The sequence below is a fragment of the Rhinolophus hipposideros genome, assembly GCF_964194185.1.
Source record: "Rhinolophus hipposideros genome assembly, chromosome: 19".
NCBI lineage: Eukaryota > Metazoa > Chordata > Mammalia > Chiroptera > Rhinolophidae > Rhinolophus > Rhinolophus hipposideros.
Window position 1 is genome coordinate 9,060,373 of NC_138065.1, and position 19,668 is coordinate 9,080,040.

Genomic DNA, 19,668 nt, shown 5'->3' on the forward strand with positions numbered 1-19,668 from the left:
TTTTTAATCTGCTTACTCCTATTTGTCATTTAACAATCAGCTCAAGGCCATCTCTTTCTGAGAAGCCCTTCTTGATGGACTCTGCCAGCCTCTTCACCCTTCCATTCCTCTCTCCACACCAAGTTGGGGGCTCCTTTGCAGCCCCGTGATCACCGTGTTTAGGTCTATTGTTCAACACCATAAGGAAAATACAATTTAAAAAACTTGCCTAGCCGTATAACTTAATTGTGAAGTGCATGAGAAATATTTCAAGCAAACATCGATTTGAGGATTATGCACCGGGTACCACACAAATGATCTCTTTAGTTTTACATCAGCCCCATGGTACACACTCGTGCTGCTTAACCAACAACAAGCTTCTCAATTCATGGCTGGCAGAGCCCTAATTTCATTCAGGGGTCCACTACTCTTCCTAGGAACTCAAGGAATGTTATATCCCAGTTGGTCTAAACCAATTGCTGTGATCCCATCTCTCTTAGATTGGTTTCAGCAAGGACATGTAATAACATTCTGGCCAATGAGATGTGAGGAGAAGTCTAATGACTGGGGGAAAGCAGAGGTGCTTCTCCAAACTTTCTGGATGTCAGAAACTTTGGCAATCATTTTGCAATTAGGAGGGGAATTCGGCGGAGAATAAGGAGACATAAAGAAAAGGCCAGAACCAAGAAATGGAAAGTAATTGAGTCTTTGAGGTTGTCATTGATTACTGAGGTAACCAACCCAGAAATATCAGAACTATTTTTTTATGTGAGGAGATATATTTTCCTTACTGTTTAAATTAAATTGCTTGTAGCCAAAAGCATCTTCGTCTTTGCAAAATCCATTAGAATGCCCTGTTATTATTTCCATTTTACAAATGAGAGATCATTGAAGCTCTATGAGCTTAAGTGAGTAATTTACCCAAGGTTAACTGCTTGTAAAAAGTCAACCTGACTCTAGGACTTTTAGACACTACACAATGCTCACTCTCTGAGGAAAAAGCCCAATCTTATTCTTATTATGTTTTAAATTCTTGCTTATAGTGTGTCTGGAATATAATAGGTGCTCAATAAATACTTTTGAATATGTGATCTGCATATTTACGGCCATTTTTTTCCTTTTACCCACCTGGCAGTGCATAGTTACTGCAATATTATTGACTATATTCCCTATGCTGTCGTTTGCATTCCAGTGACTGTTTTATAACTACAATTTGTACTTCTTAATCCCCTTTCTTAACATCACTGAATAATAGGCTGATGGTCTGAGAATCCTCAAAGGAACAGAAAAGTATATTTCATTTGGACCCTCCAACAGTACCACTGGGTCCCCAGAAGAAGGAAGCATTTAAAATAAGGAAGCAATGTAACAATATTACAGATAGGAAAGGAGATGAAAATAATCCCTCAGAACCTCTGTACTCTAACATAATTGCCATTTGGAGACATTCCTATGCCGTCCTTTTTATGCGCATACTAGACAGTTCCATAGAAGCACCCATAGTTCTTGATAAAATATGATACCCATTTATAATTTTTAAAAACCTTTGCAAATGAGAAAATGAAAAACACTTCTTTAGCCCTTTCAAGTGCATCCGTCAAAGAAACAACTGCAACCATCTAATTGAATGTTGGAGATTTAAATTATCTCCTTAAAGTTCAAGATGAAGACCATTACTGCCTCACGGCTTCTACTCAACGTTATACTGGGAATCCTCGCTAGTGGATGGGCACGAGGAAAATACACAAATGTTGAAAAGAAAACAAGAAACAAAGCTATTATTATCCACACACACGGAAAACAAGAGAATGTATAGAACCACTATTAGCACTAATAAAAAACCTTCTGTAAGGTTACTAGATCAATACGCAAATATATACTGCATTCTAATATACCTACCACAACTAGAAAAGGTAATCAAAATAACACTTTCAATGGCAACAAAACCCACGAAGAAAATATATATGAAATCTCTATGGAGAAAATTACTGAAGCCTATTACCAGAGTTTACTGAAAAGTATAAGACCCAAATAAGTGAAAAAGGACACACTTAGGAACTGACTTCAATTATTATAAAATTTTCAATCCTGCCCAAATTAAACAAGGAAGAATAAAGAGGGGATCTTGACCAACTCGATATCAGTACTTAAAATAAAGTTATAGTAATTAAGATTTCAAAAGCATGGGGTAGACCAATGCTTCTCCAACTTTCACGCTCATAGAAATCCCCTGCGGATCTTGTTAATTGCAGATTGAGAGGGTAGGAGATGCCCCTTGACTTTCCAAATAAGCTACCAGCTGATGTTGGTGCTGCGGTCTACGGGCCACACTTTGAGAAACAAGGAAGTAAATATTGAAAGGACAGAGCAAAGAGCCCAGAAACAAACCCATGCATTTACGAAAGCTTGCTCTACGATAAAGATGGCACAGCAAAGGAGCAGGGAAAGTAGACTACTGGGTTCCCCCGCTGTTTGAAAGCAGAACGTTCCTGTGAAACCTTTCCTAAGCTGAACCAGTCAATATAAAGCGAAAAAGCAATTACCATTAATTTCTACGGAAAATTTTTTGAGCATTTCCAGACCCCCAAAATAACCTACCAACGCGTACCAAATACTTTGCTTAATTAAATCCAGTTTTACGCTAAGCATTTACACCCTTCAGAACACTGATACCTCAGGACACATCTTGCTAACAGGACAAAATAAATGGAGATAAAGCACAGGTACTCACACAGTTTAAAGCTCTGACGGCTTGAGGCTGAGATGCTGAGTATGGTTCTGGGGAAGGAGCCTAGCTGGACCACTCTATCGGCTCAGATTGCTGTTGTCTCTTTGACAGTTTGCTGCAAAACAACCACTGTCGTGCAGGGTCTCTGCTCCCGCTCCTTGCCCAAGAACGCAGGACACGGTAAGGCCAAAAAGGAACACCCACGGAGCCATAGATAGGGGAGTCAAACCAATATATTCTCGCTGGCGGCTGGGCTGGAGACACAGGAAGTAGGAGCTACATAATCTGCCTAACAGGAGTCCACGCTTGCCAGCCACCATCTTCTTGCTAGCCCCCATTCCTTCCTGCTAGCGTAGCCACAGCCGTTATATTAGTGGCCAATGGCCTACGGGTTACAGCTGACGGCCAACTAGCCACAGCTGCTGGCATCTGATCACAGTTGATGGCCATTTACTACCCGAGCCAGCACCTTTCTATGTGAGGCCGAGAGCCTGGAAACTGTTTTTTGGGGTTTTGTCCCCACAACCACTGAAGCTTATTTTTGCTTTTCGCCTTTTTTTCATAAAAGCGAAAATCCTCTTTGGATTTCTTTCAGTTCTGAAAAGAGGTATGTTGGGTCCTTCGTGAAAATGAAGTGGCGTAAGGCAAACTTTTGAAAAATGGGGATACCTGGGTTTAATACATTGGACCCACCCTGATAAGAGGGACATAGGAGTGTCAAAATTGGGGAGAGATTTGAAGATTCTAGATGGCTGGCTTTGAAGATGGAGGGACAGGCCACAAGCCAATGAATGTAGGTGGGCTCTAGAAGCCGGAAATGGCAAGGAAATTGATCCTCCCTTAGAACCTGCTGAAGGAATGCAGGCCTGCCGGCATGTTGATTTTCACCCGGTGAAAGCCATTTGGGGCTTCTGACATCCTAACTATAAATTAATCAATTTGTTGTTTTAAGCCACTAGGTTTGTGAAAGCTTGTTACAGGAGCTATAAGAGACAAATTCACCATAAAACAAAAGGCACCACACAATAAACTGAAAAGATAAGCCACAGATTGGGAGAAGGTTTTTGCAAAGCCTTCAGTTGACAAAGTTGACAAAGAATTTGAGTATAAGGATATAATCGGTGAGCTGCAGATCAATAAAAATACAACAAGGGGCCCACTAGAAAAATAAACAAGGGATACGCACAGGATTTACACAGGAAACTCAATGGCCAAGAGAAATAAGAAAAAATGCACAACCCCACTAATAGTCCGGGACATGCAAAGTAGAAAAACACTAAGAAACCGTTTTACACTTGTCAAAATGGAAACGTTTTTATAATGCCAAGTGTTGATGAGAATGGAGAATAATGGGAACTTTCATAAAATACTGACAGGAATGAATATTTTTGCAATGACTTTGGAGATAGCCATCTGGCAACATTTAGGACACTTGAAAGCACGCATGCTCTCTGACTCCACAATTCCACCTGCAGGTCATTTTATCAGAGACACTATCATATGTGTGTACTTGAAGAAGGAAGACTGTTCGTGACGGCATTTTTGTAATAAGAAACAAGTGGAAACAACCTAAATATCCTTCAGCGGCAAATGGGTAAATAATTTATACAATCTATTTCCACAGTGGAATACTACACAGCCGTTAAAATGAACGAACCAGCACTTCCCCCTTGACCTGACACGACATAACGATGCCTTCACCGGTTTCCCTATGTCTAGCGTCTTTCCCGTTTCTCTTCAGCTGTCAGATATTTGAAAATCGGAGCATGCCTCCGCTTCAATGAAAAATGCTCTAGTGGGTTTTAAAAAATAGTTGTACTGAGGTATAATCGACATACAGTAAACCGCACATATTTAAAGTGTACGATTTGGTAAAAGGTCACCATGGTGAAAGTAATGAAGCTGCACCACCGGCATCAGCCTGCATGGGCCTGCTGCTGAGACCCTTGGATTTGTGTGGCTCTGAAGATAAAGGGTAAACTCCTCAAGCTGGCAGAGGACGCCCTGCGGTGCAGCCCTGCCTTCCCCTGACCTGGTCTGCACTCAGCCCCGCTCACTCCTGTTCCCTTCACCATGGGACTTTTTAGGAACTGTGCTCTCTGCACAGAACTGTAACGCTCTTTCCTTCGCTGGCTGTGGCTTCAGCATTATCTCCTATGGACGCCCTGCTTCACCGCCTGACAAGGTCACCCTCCTGTTTTCATCTCCGAGGGTATTATGTGCCTTCCAGTCCCCGTTACCATTTACCTGTGCCATCATTGCATGGGTGTCTGCTTCCTCCTCTGGTGTGCAAGCTCCTGGGGCACGGGGACTGTCACCCTCGTTACCCATTTTTGTCTCTACAGCACACCGGCTGTATCATAACTGCTCACCCCATACTCGTTGAATTAACGAGCAAATCACACCATTGTTCATAATAGTGAAAAACTGGAGACAATTTATTGAGAACAAGGTACATAAATCATGGTTTATCCATGCTGTACAATACCACGCAGGTCTTTAAAACAACAAGGTAGCGTTGTGTTTACTGACATGGAAAGTTGGAGAGGATAGACTTTGAGTAAAAACCAACAACAAAAGCAAGTTGCAGAATAATTCTTAGGACAAGCCATTGTTTTAAATCACAGGCAGTATATATGAAATATGTTCAACTGGACCCAGGTGGAGGTGTGGAAGGACGGTACCAATGCTTAGTGCTGGTGATGGGGCTGGCAGAGTGAGAGAAGCAACTTAAACATAGTTCCTAAAGAATTTATTGTTGGAATGCATTGCTTGAACTTTTAATTTTTACTAGTATGCAGTACTTTTCTCAGTCGAACATGGTTTTAAAGAGTGCAAGGAAGACAAGAAGCCACCCAGGAAGGGTGACACCCACTACTGACACCCACTACTCCCCTCCTTTTGTGCCCTCAAGCCCCAAAAGTGCTCACCTTACCTACCTGGCTATAGACTTGTGCCCCTGCCTTCTCACCTGTTCTTGTGCCCTCTAACCTACAGCCCTGCCCTCTCACCTGTACCTGTGTTCTCTTGTCTTATACCCCTGCCCTCTCATTTGTGTCCCTGCCCTTTTACCGGTGCATATATCTTCTTACCTGTACGCCCACTTTCTCATCCATACCTGTGTCCTCTTCCCCGTGTTCCTGTTCTCTTACCTGTATCCCAGCTTTTCACCTGTGTTCTGTCCTCTTACCAAATCCCCAGAGTGTGGCATTTTTGCACATTTCAGGAAGAGTGAGGCTGATACATCTCCCCAACCAGAAAGTAAGACCTTTAAGAAGGAAAGGGACTCCTGACCCACAGCAAGCCTGTCTATATACTTTAACCCAATGAATCCTCACAAGAACCTGTGTAGATATCTTCATTTCCATTTCACAAAACACTAAGCTTGGAGCGCTTGTCACTCGCCCAGTATCTAACAGCAAGGACTCAAACAGAGCTCCAACTGGCTCTCCACTTCAAGTTCTCTGTGCCATGGCACTGGGGAGACAATTACACCACGCCCTCCCATGTTCCTCCAAGTTCACTACCCCCAAGATGGTAAGTGCTGGCTAAACGTTTGCATAATGAAAGTAGTTTATACCTCAGCCACCATGTCCATTAAACAGACTTTGTGTTCATTTTCCATTAAAGCTCCATCTCCCCAAAGCTTAAAAATAGGATTGGAAATTAGCTGTTTGACCCATTTTCATCCGTTAGCATAATTTATCAAATTAGAGAACTGAGAAGCTCCTGGGTGAAGAGGAAGGAGCCCAGGCAGTCTCGGGGTGGGGAAGTAGAGGGTGGCACTAAAGGTATGGGGTCCCGGGAGTAGCGAGGGACAGAAAGGAGGAGAGTACAAATTGCTCAGAAGTCAAGGCAAGAAAGAGCAAAGACAAACTCATGGCAGAGTAGAAAGAGCCCCAGACTTTGGGGAGGAATCTGAGCTCAGACCCCAGCTCGGCTGCCCACTGGCTGGGAACCTGGGCAAACCAGCTTACCACCTGAGCCGCTGCCTTCTCTGGACACTGACAAGCTATCAGCCTCCCCAGGGTGATAACATCAAATCTAATGAGACGATGTATGTGAATGCTGCTTGTAAAGAACTAAAAGAGTAAAGCGTATACTGATAATTCCACTCTGCTGACATAACTGTCTTCTTTACTTTGGATTTAAAAGTCTGAGTCTGAAAGATGGGGTGTTATGAAATTGCTTTACGTGCTTTGGAGGCAGGGATCACCGCTACATTCCCTCATCTCCTAGGACCCAAAATGGTGCCTTGCACATAACACACGCTCAAAGTTCTGCACGCATGAATGGTGAAGGAATGAATTTAGCTCATAACTGCTCAGGCAGTGACCCTATGCAATTATCGCCATCATGGTTCCTGACCCTCCTCCCGAGTGGCCGTGCATGCTAGTCTATCCAGCAGCAGCCACTTGAGAATTATTGTAACAGCGGAGGGCAGCTATTCATAAAGGGGCAAGCATGGTAAGGAGAGCCTGGGTTAGCCACAGGAAGAAGAAGTCCCTGAATCATCTCTTTGCTGACCACCAAAGACCTGGGGTTGGTGCAGGAATAGTCAAGTTCAAGAGTGAAGCTAGGGAAGGCTGCAGTGATCTGATGAGAAACAGAAGGGGTCGTCAAGCTATTACATAAAAACAACAAACAAGAATGATAATGGATCCTGATTAAATGACTTTTTAAAACACACGATATATGTACAAGCACACCCAAATTGTACTATATACACGTGTTCACAATGAGAGAGTGATTTGCTAAGAGGCTAAAGAACACCGACATGGATTCTTATAATGATGGGTTGAATGACGCCTCCCATCCAAAGATGTGTCTACATCCTAATCCCTAGAACTTGTGACTGTTCCCCGATTTGGAAAAAGGGTCTTTGCAGATATAATTACATGAAGAATCTTGGGATCAGATCATCCTGGATTACCCAGTGGGTCCTAAATGAGGTGACCGGTGTCCTGACAGTAGAAGGGCAGAGGGAGGTTTGAGACCGAACAGAAGTGACGAGGAGAAGGTGATGTAAAGGCAGGGCAGAGATTGGAGAGGTCTGACTACAAGCCGAGGAATGCCAAGGATTGTCAGTGGTCACTGGAAACTCGGAGAGACGCAGGGGAACCTTGGGAGCAAGTGCGGCCCTGTAACACCATGACGTCAGACTTCTGCCTCCAGAACCGGAAGAGACTACATTTCTATTGTGTCAAATCCTCAGTTTGGGATAATTTGTTACAGCCGTGCTATGAAAAGAAAACAGTTCTGAAATGCTATCTTCTCACAAATGTTCAGTGTGAAAGATATAAGCACCCAAACCTCAATCTGTATTCCAACGGTGAAAAGTCCCCTTGGATACTCCACCCAGCTTCTCTGGGCCCAGCAGTCTCTCAGAGTTCTTGCCGTGGCTCCCCAGGTTCCTAGATTCCTCCATCAGAGCTTGGTCCCTGTATTGCAGGCCCTGTATAACCTTCCACGGGGCATGCGTTCAGCTGAGCCCCATCCCCCAGCTCTTAAGGATATTTAGCACTATTTCTCACTGGCCCAACCAAGTTCAAGGACTCTAGGGCTTAGGAAAGTCTTTAAATGTGCCTCAAATTTTCTTTGTGGAGTTATTGTTGTCCGATTAGTTGTAAATTCCAGGAGAGCTTTACAGAGGCTCACCTCACGCCGCCATTTTGATGCCTCCGCCGCCATTTTGATGCCTCGTGCCTCAAATTTTCATGATGAGGGTATATGGATTCTGGCGTTTGTCATCTCATCACTGTTAAGTACCAGATAAGTGCAGGCTGCACGGTTAAATCCAGCAGATAACCCTATAGATCTGCCTAGGTAAATGGTGAATGGGATGAAGTTGTGTTCTCATTTTCTCCACATCCCTTCAAAATCTCCTATGTCCCTGAGGGCTCCGGGCCTCTTTGCTGCTTTGATCTCTCTATCGGGCCCATTCTGCTGCTCCTCACCCCACCCACAAAATGAACCTGTCCAATGTCTGTTGGCCTAGGCCTTTCTCCAATGCCAAAGGACAATTATCATTAATGCATTAATTAGGTCAGCTTAGGAGTGTGACAAATTTCTCATGATGGAAACCAGATGGAGAAAGGTGGGTTGGACAGTGTACCCGTGGGTGGATGCACTGTTGGCTGAAGGCCCTTCCCCAGCAAAAAAATTTCCTGGCCTTCTGAAGGGAAGTTTCTTGCCCTTGGTCCAATCCTAGTCAACATTTTGATCAATGATTTGAATAAAGGCAAAGAGAGACGCTTATGTAATTTGCAAGTGACCTAACTCTGCAATATAGAAAACATGTTTGTTCACATACTTGGTCTTTTTCAAAGTAGGAAACGATGGACCACAATGCATAAATCAGAATCAGTGCAACTTCTTTCACTTGGTTTCAAAAAATAAGCCACAAAAGTAAAAGACAGGCTAATAGCAGTTCATGAGAGAGAAGAATTGGTGGTTTTAGTTTATTTTCGGCTCAATGTGAGTCAACGGTCTGAGAAGAATTTTTTTAAAAAAACACACTTAGGCTGCATTTCCCGAATGTACAGATTCAGATCAAGGGTAGTAAGCGTTCTGGTATGTTCTACACTGGCAGAACACAGATGCAATTGGAAATGTGGTTCCAGGTACATGGCTGAAGAGAGACATTGGCTTCTGGGCATATACCCAGAGAGACAAGGCAAGTTAAAGAAGAGTTTAACAGCCTTGTCACTTGAACAAAGTTGCCTTTCAGACCAGATAAAAAAAGACTCAGGGACACATGTTATCTATTTTTACATATCTGAAGATTTAGAAGAGTTGGGGATGTGAGTGGGGGCGCAGGCCAGAATCCTATGTATCTTCAGAGAGTGAAACAAAGACAAAGAAAAGTGTCAAGGGACCAGATTTGGTTTTATTTCTAAGAATCAGAGATGTCTAGCAATAAGGTAGTCTGCCTTATGGGAAGGTGACAATCCCATCCTGGGAAATATTCAAGCGAAACTATCACCCCACCCCTTACAAAGCCACAGCGCTGGTCAAAAAGGATGGACTTTTCCAGACCAAGGATGACCATTCTTGGTTAAAGGGTCTCCAAGTGACATTGTCTCTGGTTAGAATATCAAAATAAGCAAGCTCTCAAGGTCCACGTGAGTCTCTTGAATAAAGTTACTTGTACACAGTATTCTAGGAGGATTATTTTGATTTCAGGTGAAAGAGACCCAAGTCAATTAGCTTAAGGGGAAAACAGGGAATTTTTTCATATAACAAACATGATTTGTTCCTGTAATTCTGGAGGACTGAGGTAGAGCTGGTCTCAAGCACAATCACTCCCTCTCCGTCTTTGAACCCTGCTTCTTCCAGGCAGAACCCAGGGCTGCAAAGAGCTCTAGGCTGACTTCATCCCAGCTGGTAACCCAGGGGGAATGGAGAGGTACAGCTCTACCTAGAAAGGGCTCTGAGTGACTTGGCCTGGGTCCTGTGTGCACCCCTTGAGTAAATCACTATGGCCAAAATATTGAGAACTACAATTGGCCAGACCTGGGTCCCTTTCTCACTATTTTGGCCCAGGAGACGAGACTGTGATTAGCAGCCAGAATCACAGAGATAGATAATCGAAGGAAGTGGCCAGGCAGATAAAACAACAGCCCTTCGTTACTGAGTTTAACAGTTTCCAGCACACGCTTGCATGTACGGTCTCCTTGGATTCTCACTATAACCCTGTGGGAGTGGAGAGCGCATATTGTTTTTCTCCACTACATGATGCCGCATCACCTTACAGAGGCAGTGGGTTGGACACTTGACAAAATGCTTTGAATTTCTTAAAGGACATTGTCATAAGAAGGATAGAGACACTGGATGTCCTTTATTGTCATCTGATACAGTCCTTGCGTACAGCCAGCTCACGCTATGCCAGCTGAACTCCTGACAGTAGAAAACTCCCTTCTGAGTTTCCTGATAGCAGGTCCCTGGGGAGTAGCCTAACATTCAAAAAGTGAATCATTAGCAAATCCATCCCTGGCCTCCCTGGGGACCCACCCTCTGAAGCATAGGTCCTCTCTCTCTCTTCCCCAAACTCTTCCCTGCCTTCTTCTCTAGCAGGAAAATCAGAGACACCATTAGGATAATTAGACAGGTGTTATTTCAAGCAGAACTGCAATTGGCAATAGGACATTTACTTATTCCTGCATTCATTTTATTTATTCTTGTGTTTATCCATGCACCCCTTCATTCACACAGACACACACACACACACACACACACTCACACACACACATTTTGCATCAAGCACCTGTACACTGACTAGTAATTAGGCGAAGCAATTTTAATAAAGAGATCCCAAAATAGAATAGCTTAAGAAAAATAGTAGTTCTCTCTTGTATAGTGTTTGTGGGGAGCAGTCCAGGTGGTGGGGACTTTGCTAGGTTCCTTGCGTCTTGTAGCCCTGCCATCGCCAGGGTATGGCTCTGGTCTGCCACATTTGCTTCGCAGCCCGAGGGAAGGGGCATGCACAAAAGGGACACGTTACTCCATTGTCAGGAACGTGAAGTGAAAGTCCCCCTCACTTCTGCTCTTAGCCATTTGACAGACGCCTCACAGGGCCATGCCTAGCTGCAAAGGGATCTGGCAATGTAGCTGTAGCTAGACAGCCATGGATTCAGCCAAGACTCACGAAAAGGAAGAAGGAGAGAATGGGTAGTTGGGCAATAGCAGTGTCTGCCACAATCTGTTCCACATAATACAGTGTACTAGATAAGATGGAAATGACATGGCCCCTGCTCTCAGGTTGCTTGTCAACTAGTGGAAAAGACATGTCTTATTCCCTTGCAGTGACATAAGGCAATACAGAAGAAGGGTCAGGGGAGTAGGGCAGAGAGCTTAAAAAATTCAGAGAAGGGATGACTTGACCTTGAGATGATTAGAATAGGCTCCTGAAGAAGGTGGCATTGAGCTGGTTGGCCTGGACTTGAAAGATGGATATGAACCTGAAAATGGAAAAGGGGTGAGGACAGCAAGCAGAGCAAAGAGCAGTTATAACTGTAAACCAAAGGGCCACTTTTCATGTGACTAAGGGATTCCTCAGCTACCCCTTCCCGACGGCACTCCACACACACTCACCCATTTACCATTTCTGTATCCACCTGCACCTATGAGGCACCAGTGTCCTCCTTGGTCTGGGAAGACACAAGGCCATGCAGATGTCCAGGGATTTTGTAACTGTGGCTAGACAGCTCTCACATGAGTCATCTTCCATCTCTTTGGAAAGAAAGGGGCTGCAAAGCCCAAGGAGACAGGTTAGGCTGTGAGCCAGAGTCAGGAGACCTGGAGTCTAATAACTTATTCATTACAAACATTTTCAGAGCTCTGCAGTTTACAGAGTGTGCTGACTTACAGCATTTTCTTTGAATCTCATCTCAACTTAAAGGGGCTGGCGAAAGTAAGACATCAGCTATGAAAATGCTTTGAAAAATCAGAAGTTACAGGGTGAAAGACATCGTTGGAGCAATACTAAAATCTTATTTCCAACTCCACTGATTCAGAATTTGCATAAGGATCCAGGCTGGAAATTATCTTTGTGCACACTATTAACTAAAAGGATTTGCTAAACAAATTAACAGTGTGGCCAAGATTGTGGGGACACATTTATAACCTACCGAGGACAACTGTTTGCAGTGACTGCTGTGGCATTCTTGCAAGAGCATTGGACTTCAATTAATTTTGAACAATGGTCTTTTGATTAAAGTAGGTCTGGCAGGACTTCTACAAGGCAATAAAACTTTGTTAGTCATTTGTTTGAGCTTCTGAATATCCTAAAGAGTAAGAAAATTGCTAAGTAAATTAGTTTGGGGCCTCACAGAGAGAATTTAAGTGTTTATGGAAAGACTGGACAACCATTTGGCCAGGATGTTAAAGAAGGGAATTCGGCACCTGTTTGCAGTTTGGATTAATACTGGCAGTAAAAACGTTTCCTTTTCCTTTCCCCTAAATTCTCCGTAAAAGCTCAATCAAGCAGACGCACGCAATTCTGGTTGAAGTGAGGGTTCTTAGGACCTCTACCCCCACTCTTTTCAGAACACCTTTGATCAGGCACTGAAGGATTCAGAAACTTGGTGACATTTAAAATCTCTATGAATTCCATGTCTCTCAGCTTCTGGAGAACCACAATAACAACAGCCAACAGTGATTCAGAGCTCATTCTATGGCAGGCCTATGCTAAGTGCTTGCTTTTACCGATGAGGAAACTGAGGCTTCAGGAGTTTAAGAAACTGGTCCACCCACTGTCACACTGACAGGAAGTGGTGGAGCTGGTTCTTAGACCTGGTCTCACAATTATGAAGCACAAGCTTTTATAATGATCCTCCCTACAGATCACCCCTTAGTGTCAACAGCTCACTCTCTATTTGGTGGGATGTAATTTAGGGGCCTTACTGCCTGCATTTTCAATAATTTATATCCGAACAAAACTCAGCCGATGAAGCCGCATCTTCCAACGATATCCCTTGAAGTCTTAACAAGAGAGTTCGGTGATGTGTCCATGTCCCCAGGAGCCTGGAGCGTGCTATTGAAGTGGAAAACAGCTGAGGCACTCGAGCAGAGGGACGCAGTAAACGGAAACCTACATGTGTAAATATAAATCCGTGTTTCAAACTGGATGCAGACTTGCTGGGGCAGCATGGAGGTGGGTCCAGAAATAGACATTGGGATGAATATAGCGTCGACGGAGCAGTTTATGGCGCTTAAATGTGGTTATCTTGTCTGAAGGTCATTCATTCATCGGACATTGTTTGAGCCCCAGTCTATGCCAGGCACTGGGGCCGAATGTTGGGGGATACAGAAAAAAGACAAGGCCTCTGTCCCTCCAGGGAAATGACTCGTTAAAAATAATAGTATTGAAAAATAATAACAGTGGCAGTATGAGCAATGATTGGTCAGAACCGAAGGGGCTGTAGGGAACGAGCACTCACACTGCAGGGCTCTGTGGGTATTGTCATCAAGTGGTACACTTGTGTGACAAGGGGGAGTGGTCCCTCTTCCTTGAAAGGTAGGGGTCAAAAAGGGCTTCATCGACAATACTTTCGTGAATCCTCATGATGACACTGCAGTCCTCTTACAGACAGTCTGGGCCTAAGTGTGGGGCCCATCGGAGAGGTCACCTGTCTCCCTCTGTAGCCTCAGGCTCCCCGGGTGGCTGGCTCTGGCCCCAAGACTTGGAAAACAGGCCATGATTGATTGAAGGACTGGGGAGACTGTTCTTTCACCTCAGATACCCTCTCACTTTCGCAGACTGAGGCTGCTTTCTATTTGTGGTCAAACTTCTGGCTGGAACATCTAGAATTCTGTCTACCTGGAGGGTCCCTCTGACCCAGGGCGCTACGCTCTCATTCCCGGATTCTCTGTTATTTTGGCAGGAGAGGAAACTGGGAACTGTTGGCTCCCTGGAAGGTAGAAAGTTGGGAGTGAGTGATGGGCCTGAGGGGAGAGAGCATGTAACTGATAAAGGATTTGCACTCTTTGGGTTAGATACTGATTACCAACACCACTTTTGCATAAAGTCTTTTCAAGACCAACAAGTCATGGTCTTTCCTCCTCAGACCTTCTCTTAAATTCTTTGAGTTTCAAGAAACAGACCTCACTCAGTTTCCACGGGTGTGTTTGTCTGTAAAGACAACCGGACTCTCATGGGAACCCAGGGATGGCAGCATACTTAGCTCCACCAAGGCCAGAAGAGGGATGACAGCAGGAACCCCAGGACAGCAACAGTCTTCTTTCCCCCTCCAGGTCTTGGCTCCAGGGGCCCTTCCATGCCACGTCATATGGAGACCAACCCCCCCGCCTTGGCCGGTGGAGCTGCTGGAACATCTGTAACCTTGGACCACCCACAACTTCTGAGCACCGGTACTCCATAGGGTACCTGCTGGCTCCATCGCCCTACTTGCCAGCCAACAATCTGTGGATTTTTTTTTCTTTTTTTTCTTTTCAGTTTCTCTTTCTGCCCCGAACCCTCTCTTCATAACCTCCACCTCATATTCCTGCTTGGCTAGAGTCTTCTTGCAATGTTACTTGCCCACTGCCGGTTCAGGCAGCCACAGCCAGATGGCTGTGGTCACATGGTATCACGGTTGCTTCTGATGAAGGAATGTCCCTTGGTAGAGGGCTCTGGGCTGCTTCCATAGCTCCCACCTCCCCCCTCACCTCCCTGAGAAGGGCACTGTAGACACCGGTGGCATTAGGGGACTTGCTCTGTCCACTTAGGGGCTCTGCTTTCAGGATGCAGACTCTGAGGAGGAAGGGCCTTAAAAGTCATCTAGTCTAGGGTCTCTGTGAGGCTGAGGTTCCTGGCACCATATTCTGGCCAGTGCATCGTCCAGCCTCTTTCTGAATCCCTCTATGACGAGGTGCCCAATGCCACCTAAAGCAGTCCAGTCTACCTGTCATCCACTTTGCCTCTGAGCAAAATTCTCCTTTGAGTGAGCTTGAATCTGACTGCCTAGAGTCTCTCCCCTTGGTCCTATTCCATCTTTCCAGGCCTTAATGGGCATGTTTAATGCCTTTTTAATATTATACCCTCTTAAATAACAGAAGATGGTTTTCTTGCATTTTTCCCTTCAAGAACTAAATACCTTCCTGTTCTCCTGAGCATTCCCACGTGACTTATTTTGAGTTATCTTAGCACTGCCCTTCTCCCTGAGGTGTGGTCTCATTTGCTCATGTCCCTTTTAAAGTGTGGCCCCAGAGGAGAAGCTGAGGGCTCTGGGTGTGGGGGCTGACAAATTCCCGGCCCAATGTGGCCAGGGCTGCTCCCATTCGAGATTTCTGATTACACTTGTTCCTCTTCTACTTTATTCCAGCCAAGTGTTCCATGGGCCGTAATGATCCTGCTGGGCAGCACACTGTCATCAGCAATACTTATGTTTTTAGGATGTGCGTATTGTTAAAACTGAATCAGCCAAAGACCAGTAGGAAGCACCTGATGTCTGACACACACACACAGAGTCAGACTTACTGGCTTGCTGCAGCAAGAGAGGACACTCTGGAGGAAAGGTGGCCAAGATGGAGGAGGAGCGCCTCTTCCCGAAGGTGTGTGGTCCTGCGGAAGGGTTCTGAGAGGTCCGCAGGGAACAGCCATCTGTTCTGGACTGGTTGCTTTCCGAGGTGGGGTCAGGGGGAGGCAGGAGGGATGAAGTGCTGTCTGTCACAGGCGAGCGCAGCTCAGCAATTGGGTATCCTCAGTACCAGATGGGTTTAGCAAAGTGGGCCTGTGGCGCCATTGGGACAAAAGCAGTAGTCACTCATTTTACAGCCGCTGCATGACCTTGGGAGAAACGAGGTCTCCTGTGCACTTTGCAGCTGCTCTTAGCCATGCCCTCTCAGCCTGAGTAACTGTAGGACTCCTTTGTGCTTTTTCAGTCTGAGCTGGTTTTCACTCCTAACTGGCTGCTCATTTTTTCAGTATCTTTGTGGATTGAAGGCTTTAGGAGGCAGGAGAGGTGCTGAGCAGCGTCCCCACATTCCCGCATGTGTTCTCACGGGGGCTGCAGGTGAGCTGCCCAGGAAAATCACACGGGCGCCATGACGGTTCTTGCACTGACTTTCCTCTTTTTATTTCTACTGTCATTCTTATTCAGGCCCCTGCTTGGGCTGTGGTCACAATCTCCACGTGCCTCCAGACCTGTTTTCTGAGCCCCAGATCCATTCATCCAGCTTTCTGCCAGATAAGCCCCTGGGAGGTCCAACAGGCCCCTCAGATCCAACACCACAAAACTCAGCTGTCTTGTCTCCGCCCCCCCACCCTCGGTCACTGCTTGTGCCTTCTAGGTGCTGTGGGTGCATTTCACATCCAACCACCCAGTCATCAGGCCAAACAAGCAGGGATCCTCCTCACCCCAGATGCCTCCCTCACTTGTATGCCCAAACGGTTGCCGCCACTCGTCAGTTCCTCCTCCTAAATAGCTTTCAAACCTGTTTCTCCTCTCCCTCTCTTGGGTCCTTTGAGCTTTTGCTTGGATTAGTCCAAAAGTCTCTACACATATCATCCTTCTCCAGTCTCTTCTCCTTCTAATCTACCAAATGCCCTGCAGCCAGAGAGAAAATTTTAAAATGCAAATCTGATCCTCTCCCTCCCTACATAACATCCTGTAATAGTTTCCCATCACCTAGTGTGAAATCTGAAATATCTCACACAGCACATGAGGCTTTTCTTCTGATGGGGCCTGTTTCCCCAGCCGCTTTTCTTCCACACCTTCCCTTGTGCTGTATGGTCCAGCCACAGAAAACCACCGGCAGCTCCCTGACTGGCTGCCCTTCATCCCATCAAGCAGACTTTTGACAGGCTGTTTGCTCTATCTGGGATGTCAGACAGTAGAAGAATACTAGCTGTTACCACTTATTGGTAGCTGTTATCACGTACCATGGGTCAGGCACTCTGCTCGTCACTTTATGTGCATTATATCACAATTCTGTAAAATAGCTACTGTCATTATCTCTATTGTACAGATGAAGAAACAGGGTTTAAAAGAGGTTAAGGGGCTGACCCAACGTCAACAGCTGATAAGCGACAGAACGGGTTGTTCATCTAGCTTTGCAGAGAGACAGACATCTCCTCCTTGTCTATGACCAATTCCAGTCATGCTCTGAAACCCAATTGCTACATCCCTTTATCCTGACCCCTTCCCTGACCTCTCCTTCATCAGCAGGTAGGTAATTCTCTCCTTCCTGAGCCTTGTACGTAATTGAATTATATCAACCACCTCCCTGCTGTACTGGGCTCGTGGGCAGTACCTACCCACACATCACAGCCCTCCCTAAGTAGTCATGCTTTGTGTGGTAGGTACTGCCCATAATCCAGGCTGTGGCTGATAGAACATGGAACAGACATGGAATATCGCTGTGTTGTATGGGTCCACACATCTAACCTGAGAGCTCCCAGAAAGCTGTGTCAACCATGGAAGTGCTCCACTTAGATCTCCTTCAAAAGAACCTGCCACAGGAAATGTAATTGACTGACAGCCTCTAGCAGCTCCTTCTGGATCCACTATGGCGTTTATGTCTCCCCTCAGCCAATGAGCACAGCAGGGGGACTAAGGATGGTTGTTCCGGCCCCATGCGGGGCTCGATTAATGGGCAACTGTAGCTTGGGAGGCTGTCACTGGGCCTGGCTAAGACTCTCCGAACAGCACTGCAGGCTGACACTCTTCCTTCCCACTCTCCTTTCACCAGTGTCAGACATCCATCGGTCTAAATGCCATCCCCACCTGCTCCTACTTCTTCCTCCTTTATCTTTCATAGGCATTTCTTCAGTAAATTTCTTGTACATCAAATCCTCTTCAGTGTCTGCTTCTTAGAGGAAGCAGAGGTAGAAACCATCTTTATAGACCTGACGCATAGCAAGTGGCCAATACATGTTTGCTGAGTAAAGGAAGGAATAAGCCATCTCTCAACTGTTGTACTCTCTCCCCAGCCCATTTCTGTACCACCACCAGACAACCTTCCTAGAACATGACTTTGTGTATGTCACTTCCTTTCCTCCCCAGAGCAAAGTAATGGCAGATAAAAGAGAAGAAAATCCAATGTTTCAGTTTTTAAAAATGTGGTCATGTATCATAATGATATTGATGAGGTGGCATGCAATCTCTCCTATTATGTTATGAGTTTTCAGAAAAGGAGAAATTCAAAATGGCGGGATGACTTTTGACCGTGGAGCAATAGAAATGGGTTTGATAATGTTTTTAGAAAATGGGAACTTTACCAGCGTGAAAGTGCTTGTTCCTCCCACCCCAACATGATTTCCTTTGAGAATTCTATGTGCCAGGCTTGGGGGTCTTCTTTCTCCCCAGAAAGACTCAGAATCCTCGTCTATCCCCTGAGGCACCAGTTTCCCCCAGAATTAAGCTTTAATTCAGAATTTCACATCTCCCCTAGTTGCCCACTTTTTAGGGGTGGCATCAGGCCTGCCACTCCCATCGTAATTTCTGAGGATGGCAGCCCGCTGAGTTGTGTAGTGCCCAGGCCTGTGCAAAGTTTCCTTGCTCAGGGCAGTCCTCAAGAAAACCTCCCCCTCCCCAGACTCGAAAGCTGGAAACCAACCCCAAACAATTCTTATATGATCAGTTGCATTCTGCCTTCCCTGGCAAATTTCCTTGAAAAAGACTATTCATGTAGTGTTTCTGGCGTAACAGTCCAAGAAAGGGTTATAATAAGCATTATCTTGAAGCCTTAAATACAGTCTCTGGTTCTGCAAATACCATAATGACAGACTCACATTCTCAATCCTAGGAAATTGTGTGGGCACTGGAGCTCAGAAACGTCCTAGGCGTGTCAGCAAGCTTTCTTCTTCTTTGTGTCTGGGATCCAAGGAGAAAATCGGGGTGGGGTGGGGGTTTTCCATGTGTCAGTTCACACAACGCTCTCATGGAGGCACAGAGAGGATCCCTATAACTGTGCTTCTGTGACACATGAGAAGGTAGGCAACACATCTTTGTGGGTTGTTTGGTGCCTCTGGGCTATGGGGCTAGGGACAGTATCAGGGTCAGGTTTTAGTAAATTGGTGGCCAGAAGCAGAGACAGGAGAGGCCTGGCAGATGAAATAGAGAGTCTCCATGCAGAGAAATGTGGTCTGAAACATGGCTATTGCTGGAATTGGAGACAGGTTCAAATGACGTCAAAGGGTTTCCTCGCTAGAATCAGGAAACTCAACATCAGTCTTTTCTTGCGTGTGCCACCCTCTCCTGGGCCTGCCCCTTCTCCCTCATTCGCTCTGGGTAGTTGCAATGGGCCTATCTAGCCATTCCCAGAGTCCGAGCCACACTTGTTCTCAAGAAATCAACTCCAATACTTGCTCCAAATCCATACATACCTTTATTTCACAGAACGTAAATGTTTTCGAGGAATTCAAGGAGAAGTGCAAAGTTTTTCAAGCCTTCTATTTTTGATAGGGAAAAAGGAAGGCCCAGGTAAAGGCTTTTTGTAAATCAGCCTTTTTGTAAATC